This window comes from Podarcis cretensis, assembly GCF_951804945.1.
Source record: "Podarcis cretensis genome assembly, chromosome: 3".
NCBI lineage: Eukaryota > Metazoa > Chordata > Lepidosauria > Squamata > Lacertidae > Podarcis > Podarcis cretensis.
Window position 1 is genome coordinate 56,521,211 of NC_137172.1, and position 10,318 is coordinate 56,531,528.

At 40.7% G+C, this 10,318-nt stretch overlaps 1 long non-coding RNA gene across 1 annotated transcript; it reads left to right on the plus strand.

The window, feature by feature from the left end:
• Positions 1 to 303: 303 nt before the first annotated feature.
• LOC307213526 lies at positions 304 to 9,455 on the plus strand. The gene is made up of 3 exons (XR_013837551.1): positions 304 to 316; positions 942 to 1,036; positions 9,355 to 9,455. It is a non-coding gene; the product is annotated as an uncharacterized lncRNA (long non-coding RNA).
• The last annotated feature ends 863 nt before the right edge of the window (positions 9,456 to 10,318 follow it).

Here is a 10,318-nt window from a genome sequence, read left to right on the forward strand (position 1 = left end):
AGAATCGCAGAACGGATTCTTTTCGTCTTGCGAGGCACCACTGTAAACCAGAATGCTGGGTAAGTGAAATACAGGAGAAACAAAATCAAAAGAACAATTAAAGAATGGAATAGGAGAAATTTGCTTATCTTTACCCAAAGCCAAATGAAAGCTGTTGTTACTTTCAAAAAACACTCCCCCTTTTAGACATTTTTGGAGTAGTGTGAATGTGTCTAGCCCTTCACAGCAACCATTCACACTATTGTCCTTCCTCTGATGTGGCATTGTGATGTCATCATGTTACGTGAACCTAATTGAGCAGGTGGAAACAGCAAAGGTAAGAAAAGTGGGAATTTAGGTGAAAAGTCACTTTGCCCAACTTTCATACTAAATGTATCAGCATACAAACTTTGAGTATAGCCCTAAGAATGTTGAAATTCTGATGGAGTGAATTTCCTTTTAGTGCTACCCTGCACAATTCAAATCTGAATACACAGAAGGACAGAAGGCAACTTTTAGTAACAGTGAAAACAGAATTTAAAAAACAGCACACAGTTTCATTCCTAATTTTCACTGTATACAACCCTTTGCCACCACTCGGTTGGTTATATTTCTCATAATGAGTAAGTTCATCTATACTGTTTGCATAATGGTGTTCTTTATTTTGATCAAGTTTGCTCTTATTATTCTTGATCTTGTTACCCATAGAACCACAAGGGTGCTTGCTACAGCTTGAAAAGCATATGGTAGCACTTACAATGTGAATCATAAATTCTGAATGAGTAGCTTGAGATTTTAATTCTGTCATTTCAGCTTTCCTTGAGTTCTTTCATTCTAGTAGAACTTTCACATATGGATATCAAATGCATTAGTAGCCACCTTCCATTGCTCCATTCAAAGCTCCATTCATCAGTGGCTGTCATATGTTTGGAAGTGAAGCCTCTCTTATTTCCAATATACAGATGGAATGCAGCTGAAATTCTGAACTGGTGTTTTAGGCCATGCTTTGGATTGCATGAAGCTGATCAAACTCAAGTTTAATCCTAGCAAGATACAGGTACTGTTGGTTGAAGCATCTGGATAGGGTTACACTCCACTGAAAAAAGCAGGTTCTCATCTCATCTCTCCTAAATACCCACAAAGGGCAGTAGTCTGGAATGTCGTTTGCCAACTTCACCTGTTCTGCCAGCTGTGTCTTTACTTGGCGAAATCACATCTAACCTGTGGTCTCAACCAGTCGTGTCCTGGTTGGTTTATTGTAACTTAGGGGTACTTGGCTCATTCCTGCCAATGTACCTCCTTGCTGGCCAATGCTCCTGTCATTGTTGGAACCCTTGCACCCTGGCTACAAGAATCCCTGCCCAATACACCCTGTCCTCCTCTTTTTTGTGTCAGCGTCGCCATTGGCCCCCTTCTCCTCTTACATTCTTCAAATATTTCTTGGCTGCAAAAGCTGCTGGTGACTCCTCTAAAACATTGATACATCTTCCCTTTGCTCCAATTCCTTATCCTTGCTCTCTCCCAGCAGTTAAAGTTTAGACAAAGACTTTTATTTCCCTCCCATTATGCAATAAAATAGCCTACCGCAGCCTCCAGGAGTTTTGGACCACAACTCCCATCAGCCCTAGCCAGCATAGTCAATGGTCAGAGATGGAGGAAGTTGTAGTCCAAAATATCTGGATTGCACCAGGTTAGGTAAGGCTGCTATAATGCACCATGCATTTCCCACTATTTCACATTGCTGCTGGATTAAAAAAACAAACAAAACTAAATTGGTTTTGTAGAAGTGTAATGCTTTTAGATGCCTGTTTCAGTTTTATTGTAATGAGGTGTTACAATTTTTATATATTACTTATTTTATTTATTTCTATCAACTTTGATATTCTGCCCTTTTGGTCCCCATGCCCAGCTCATTTTATTATGCACACGAGCAACCTTGGGAGGACTTTGCCATAACAGACATATTTAAAATAGAGAAACAAATGAAATAAATATTGGTTGCATGATATAAGCAACAATTCATAAACAAATGTGGATTCAATGTGGTGTGTGGATAGAATAATTGAAATGATTCCAAGAGGAAGAAGAAGAAGAGGAGGAGGAGGAGTTTGGACTTGATATCCCACCTTTCAGTGGCGTAGCGTGGGGGGTGCAGGGGGGGCCGGCCGCACCGGGCGCAACATCTGGGGGTTAGGGTTAGGGGGCGCAAATCCACGGGTTAGGGGGCGCAAATTACTTGCCTTGCCCCGGGTGCTGACAACCCACGCTACGCCACTGCCACCTTTCACTCCCCTTAAGGAGTCTCAAAGCGGCTAACCATCTCCTTTCCCTTCCTCCCCCACAACAAACACTCTGTGAGGTGAGTGAGGCTGAGAGACTTCAGAGAAGTGTGACTAGCCCAAGATCACCCAGCAGCTGAATGTGGAGGAGCAGGGACGCAAACCCCGTTCACCAGATTATGAGTCCACCGCTCTTAACCACTACACCACGCTGGCTCACAATTATAATTGTCTGCATTAATTATTTTAATTAAGAGTAACAATACAAGTTGTCTGTTCTTCTGCACTCCCAGTTTTAAGGCATGAGAAGAGAGAAAGGCTTTCAGGAGTGGTGCTTCCATATTAACACACTGAGTTGCTTGTCTGAGTCTCCAGATGCATCAGAATACCCAATTTCCTCTTCTTGCCTTCCTCTGCTAACGGCTTTCACAACACAGCTTCCCCTTCATGTAACTGCTCCATGTCATCTAATCATTGCCACTGCCATTTTATTTGAGAATAAAATACTGGAGGAGGGGGGTGGAATATAATGCAACTACGCACTCTAGATATCTTTAAAAATTGCCCTTAATTTTAAAGTTTAAAGTAATACCATTTTAATAGCTAATATTTTTTTAAGGGGTAAATTGTGTGCCAGTTACCAGGACCTGGGCAGAGAATGGCAAATCTAACTTAAATAAGTGGCGATTAGGGTGGATACATACCCTCCAATGAGAAGTATGTATCATTAAAACCCTCCCGCTCTCTAATCACAACTAGCTTTAAATGGTCTGCAGGCAGCCTGCTTCATATTGTTTAACGATTGCTCAATTGACCACATTCATTGCACTCTGGCTGCACAATTTGTTGATGGGAAAGGTGCCAAAATAGTCTGCCAGGAGTGTTTTACTCAGCCCATGCCATATCGCTAACAAAAATATCTAGGCTTTTTAATATATATATGTTTTTTCCCCCTTGGGAAGCTTCCTCTACCTCTGTAGTGTTGCTGGTTCTATGAAATTAAAAAAAATTGTTTATAGCTGACAAACATAAATCCATGCAAAAGGTCGTAAATTCAATCTAGAACCCCAGTTAACGTAGAAATAGATATTTTAATACATAATAATAATAATAATAATAATTAATTATTTGTACCCAACCCATCTTGCTGGGATTCCCCAGCCACTCTGAGCAGCTCCAGAACTAGATAGACTGGTGATCTGACTCCATATAAAGCAAGCTCCTAATTGCCAGCTGCATCTCACCGATCTGGACTTCCTTCAGCCAGCCTCCAAGGCAAGCGAGTACTTCTTACACATTTTGGCATCCATTTCCAGACAGATAGAAGCCATTTTAATCTGCTGCAAGAAAAGATGGAAAAAGATGGAAAAATGAGGAAATACCAACGAAAGAACACTGGCAAGAAATACTGATGGAATACTGTGTGCCAAAATGGCAAAATTATCTGAAAGACTGAGAGATAAAGACAACAGAGAGGTATTTACAGAAGCAATGTAAAGAAATGGACTCACTAGCAAGGGTTGAGTAAACATTTACAATATATAAAGTAAATATAGCTACTTTTAATAAATTATTACAATGATAAGAGAATAACGTTATTGGATATTAGGAATGCAATATGAAGATATAATATAAGAAGCAGGGAAAGTCAATATGTTAAAAACCAGAAGAGGGAATTGAGGGAAGCCCAGGGGGGGGGGGGGGCGGCAGCGGAGATTCTGGGGAATTGTTTTCTATTCTTTATGTTATGTGATTTTTTTTTAACTATTGTTAAAAATTGTAAAATCTAATAAAAATGTTTTAAAAAATAATAATCTGCTGCAAGAAAGCCAACAAAGTTTCTGCATCAGTGTGACTGGACTGTTAAATTCTTTAGATGTGGACACACCATAGAAGTACAGAGGAGGCCTGCACCGAACAGTGAGCCATGCAGGAATCCAAATATATGATTGGCTGACTTACGCAAACAGCAGAAAAAACTCCTTTCAGCCACTGGTATCCTAGGCTTCTTTTCGGAGAGAGCTCTTGCGATGATTGTAACATCTTGTTTGGGGGCATTGCGATTCTCTGACGCTTGATGTATGAGAACAGTGAAGCAAACATAGGTGACCTGTAAAGAGAGACACACTCTATGTACTTCTTGTTTCTAGATTTAATTGTTTCATTTATTTGAAAGAATAGAAACAAATGTAAAAAAAAAAAAAGAGGGGTCAGAGGATGCATCAATTTGTGGATCCTTTGCTCCACCAGTCTCTTGTTTGTTTTCATGGGAGGAGAAGGCAGGCAGAGAAATGCTAATTAATTGCATGGTGGCCTTCCTTTTAAACATATGTCCAAACTGGTTAGGTTAATTTGTTGTCACAATACTGTTTAAAAGTTTTCCATTGTTAGCCTCGTGCATAAAAAAGCAATTGAAGTTAAACAGGGGCAAGCTAGAGATTACATGCAAATATGTGTAATGAGTCCTGACTTTTTAATAGGAAAAGGAGCTTTCCGAGGCTGTGATTTTGAGTGGATAAATGATGGGAGAGGGGTTGTTAACCCTTTCCCCACTAACCATTCAAAATCCTATCCCAGCAGCTTTCCCCCTTCACAAGTCAGGATGGGCAGATCTGTCTGTTTCTGGTGTGTGTAACTTAACATTTATTTTATTTATTTTAATGATTTAATGATTTATTTTAATGTTTGAGAACCATGCTCCACAAAGCAGCTCAAGTTCAAATTCAATATAGTGTAAAACCATAGAAAATATCAATTTCCTAACCATTTAAATATCAATTCCATCACAACACTAAAAGAATAACAAGCACTGAAGAAGTAAATGAAAACGTAATAATGACAGCCTTGGTTTATACCCTCTCCTTATCTCAAACAGTGTAGACCACTTTGAGAAGTGGTACATATCAATAAAACCCCATAGATTTTTAACAACAAAATGTTAAGCATTCACACAACTCAGGAAAGCAGTAGTTTAACAGGAAACCCTACTTAGAGTATTATGGAAACATCTTCCGGGGAGCACTGCAGGTTCTGGTGATCTTTCTCTCATGGTGTTCTTGCTTCTATGACATCATAGGAACCAACTCTTATGGGCTGAGGTCCCTTTGTCTCCCCAATAAAATATTTGAGGGAGCTAGTCCCCTCCAAAATTGATGGGCATTGCCATTCAAATGGTGTGTGCGTGCCACTTCTTGTGATCAGTTATGTGGGGTGGGGCTTACTTGGGTCCCCCCAATATTTATTCAAGTTGGCAACCCTGTATGACATCATGCGGTAGATCAGTGATTCATTTTGACTGGTACCGTAACTTCCACTTATAGGTAATATGGAGGCATCAGAGCATATTGTTGCAACTGGTGAGTGCCAGGGGAGTTGTTGTGGACACTGCTGGATCATTGGTGTTGCTACAGCTTTTTGTTTCATCAGCTATTGTGGTGGTATTAACTTTGCTGAGTGTACAAAGGCTAGCCAAGTCCAATATGCTGGCAATAAGCTGTCTCAAATTGGAAGGCACAACTGGCAGAATGAAAAGGCATAGTATAGCAAGGTCAGTATGGCAAGACCATAAGATCAGCCTGTTTGGTTGTCTTCCAGCCACAGCTTCTGCTTTTTGTAGCATGGTTGTGCCCTAAGGCTGCATTCAGACAGCATATTATTCAATTTCCCCAGTGTTTCCTTACCTACTAATTTTTGCATTTTGTGCAATATTTCGCATGATGTAAATTCCACTTCTGGAAAGCTAGTGGAATTTAGCAGAAGTTTAGCACTCATTTCTGTGTTAATTCTTAACAGAAAAAAAATCCACTTGCAACCCTGGAAGCTTGGAATATTGTGGGAGCTTTACATTGTAATTTTCCTGTGGCTTTCATAGATCATGCTCCCAACATTCACATAATGAAATTTGGGGTGTTACTTCGGCATACTGCATGGTGAACCATAGGGGAACAGAAGCCCATATTCACAGAAAGGATGGGGAAGTGGTGACTTATCCAATGACCTTAATTTTGTCACACCATGCCCACTCGTGTGAATGAAATTTAGCGTGACATTGCAATATATTGATCAAAAAGCCATAGCTCCATAATGTATCAGGTAAAAGGAATATTAGAAATGAGGACAGATGCGCTATGATTATATCCTGTAAAATGAATGCAATAAAGACCATTTCTGAATGCAGCTTAAATGCTCTAAAATAATTTGAAGTAGTTGTGGATTTTGTGTGTGGAAGGTCTTGCTCTGTGGCACATGGCAGGAAGGTGATGGCAGGTGGTTTTGTTGAGAAACAATGGCCATAGGGATACAGAGGTGATCTGTGCTGAAATTTAGAGATGGAAACCTGCAGAAACTTGACCTTGAGAAACAGCAGGGTCATAACTGAGAGCTACCTTATTTGTTACTGTTGTTTTAGTATACATCCTTTCAGGGTGGACTGTATTAATAATCTGCACTTACAGCTTTTCCCATCAATTTTTGGGAGGTTGAAAACCTTGTAGAGAGAGGTAGTATTTATGGGGACTCTCTAGAGACAGCTTAGCTTCCACACTTACTCTCAAAAATGTGTAACCTTAGAGAAATAAAATGTATAAGCTGAGAAAAATAGTAGAAAGTATGTAACAGAAAGTTTCTACAATCTGTTGGATGAGGGAGAAAGTTGGGGGGAAATGACTTTTTTCTATAGTATCCTGGCTAGGATAAGGTTCATGGGGGGCGGGGGCGGAAATTGTTTTATGGTGTCTCGTTTCACTCATGTGGGACTACTCTTGGGTTGCTCTGGAGGCTGCAGCTGCTGCAGAACACAGTGGCTAGATTGCTTGTGGGGGCCATCTGCCACCAGCATACGACACCTCCCTTGCTGGATTTGCACCAGCTGCCAATCTGCTACCAGGCCAAGTTCAATGTACTGGTACTAACATGTATACAATTCAGAATCAGGTTATTTGAGGTACCACCTTATCCCTTACATACCCAGTAGATTGAAGAATCATAGAATTGAAGAGTTGAAAGGGAACATAAGAGGCATCTAGTCCAACTCCCTGCAATGCAGAAATCTTTTGCTGTTGTGGGGCCTGAACCCACGATCCTGAGATTAAGAGTCTCATGCTCCATTGACTGAGCCAACTTGATGGCTCGGTCTGCAGAAGTGCACTCCACAGCAACTGGGACCAAGTCTTTTAATCTGGCTGCCCCTGTTATGTGGAATAGCATTCCTATTAACATATGCTGGATGCCTGCTGCCAGCACCTTCTGGAAACAGCTGGAGACATTTGTGTTCCAACAGGCTTTTCCAGCTAGATAAATGGGGCTTTGCCATTAGTGTTTTACTTCTAGGTGAGCGTATATAGGATTACAGCCAGGAGACTGATGCTCTCTAATCCATAGCTTTGATGAGGGTTGAAAGGGTTCCATCTTGTATCCCATGCTATTTAAAACCCATTTGAAATGGCCAGAGATTTCTGGTACACTGTCACGTGATGCCCAGCTCTATATATCTTCTTTCAGATTCCAGTGAGTCAGTGGAAAACGTAAATTCTAATAACGCCAGTGGATTTGCCCCACCCACAAAGAGATGTTTCACTGCTACTGTCTTTCTCCTAGCTCGATATTGCATAAAAGTAATATATGGTGCAATTGTGGAATAGCAAAATGACATCTGTCATGTGTCAACTCTGTCTATCCTCCTTTTTAGAGGAGATCAGTTTCCATTATGCTGCTGCCATGACTTGTCTGCTTTTCATAAGTAGTGCCTTTGCCATTCTCATCTTGTTATCTGGATGGTCCTGGTAAGGAGGTAAAGTTTGAGTATCACAGTGGTAGCTGGTAACTACTGGAGCTGGTGATGTAGTGGACAACACAGCTAATAGGAGGCAGAGCCAGAGGGTCACCGGAGACTGAGTCAACTTCTTCTGATTTTCTCCCCACCCTCCTCCCTTGCAGAGATAAAGTGGACATCTAAGCAATTCTCAGACACAGTCACCAGACATTGAAGGAACAACCACTTCTGAGAAAAGGTGAACACCTAGAAAATTTACATTTCTAAGATTCAGTTTCAAATGCTTAGATGTACCTGTGATGTTTTGGTTCTGCTTATACCAAGAAAGATGGACAGAAAGGACTCCAGGAAATCTCTGAATGATAGAAATTGTATGAAGATGATTCTATGAAACACAGATCTGCTGTACTCTTAACTTTGGGTGCAGAAAAAAACCACAATGGCAGGGTCTTCCTCACCTTGCCCTAGTGACCAGATGCACCTGAAATTTTCAGTCTGCCTCCAAGTGGATTTCTCTCAGGTGGTTTTCCCTGTCTTGTCCATCTGGATGCTTGATTTCAATTGGGAAATGTACAGGGAAAATAATACCCTTTGGAGATCCTGTGAAAGGATAACTTCTTAACCGCCAAAGCAAGCCAAAATCAGAAAGAAAGGGAGAGGAGCTACCAAAATAGGTTTAGGAAGAATGAATTAATGGATACAGCACCAAAATCCTGAAAGACAAGGGGAAAAGAAAGAGGTTGGCAGAAAATAAAAGGTTATTGTGAACCACATGGAGCTCAGAAGTCTGGGCAGTGCCAAATTGAAAATGGGATGGGACACAATTATGAAGATTACAACTAGAGAGATGAGTAGAAACATGGGGATGCTTTTTGCAAGGAAATGGGATTGTAATTAGAAGAGGAAATGGAATCAAGAGACAATTTCTCAAATGTGAAATGAAAAGGCCTTTGTGAATGGTAAAAACAAACGTTAAGAAGCTAAAAAAGCCACAAAATATTATTTATGATTTATTTATATTTTTAATGCATGAAATTGATACTTTACATTTCAGAGCCAGTAATTAGAATATTCATTTCCTTCTTATTTCTCAGTTAGTGCATCCTGAAACAACGAAGAGGATGCTAATGCCATGATATACACATCATAGTTTTAAAATGTGAGCCAAATCACCCCATTACAGTGTTAACAGGGACTTTCTAACCTGTGTAAAGTTAAGCAAATATGAGTTTACTGAATTGCTGCATACATTCGACACCCCAAGAGCTCATTTATGCAAATATAAGGGCTTTGCATATGAGATCTTTAACTCTTTTATTTCCCTAGGAGCAGTTGCCGCACTGCATCACAAGCTGCTTTTGAAACTCTTCCAAATGTGACAAGTGAGGAATGCTGTCCTTAAATGGGGACGAAAACCAAGATAACACTGCAAGTACAGCCTTGTGTTCCATGGCCTAAAGTTAACACACATTTATCTCAAGGTCAAACTAGACCCAAGGATAGAAGTATGGGAATACCTGTCCTTCCTATAGAGTTTGTATCCAGAGATAACCGTGTTTCATCAGTTCTTTCAATTTCACCTGGTTTCTGTTATGTCCACTATGCTCTCCTTCAACACCAAGCTCTAAAGCTCAGCCATCCTGGCTTGGAGGCATCTAGCACCTGTACATGGTGTCTCTTTCCACATGTGTTTTAGCCTGTGGTGGTGTGGCTTCTTTGAATGGCAATCATGTGTCCGTGTGCTTCCAGTATCTAGTTCTACCTGCCCCTCCCCCCACTTGGAGGATCATAACCATTTCTCTAGGGATGGTTTTGCCAGAACTGAATGCTCCTCATCTCCATTTGGTTTTCCTTCACCAAATGGGTTAGGGCCCCAAATAAGGAGAAGGATTCACTCTGTGGTCTAACCAGAGATATATACCATGTAATGGTATATAAGTCTCTTCAATGCTCGCTTGCTTATTTGCCCCCAAGGTAGAGTGCTGATTCTGTTTTAAACTGGCTTTATGATATACGGGTGATCAGTAGAGCTGCTTTTGCAAAACAGAAGTTATGATATTTGAAGATATGTGCTTTGATCTCACGGAAATGCTTAGCTTAGCTACTCAGCAGGCAGCACAGAGCTGCATGAACTTAGTTAAGCACTGATCAATACCTGATCTGTCGTAAACCAACATCAGACAGCTCACACCATCCGTGAGGAAGCCCCTAATATAGCCTGCATCACAGCACTGAGCTCTTCTGTTATGGTCTCTTCAAGTTTATCAAGCGTCTGCAGATTCCATTACTA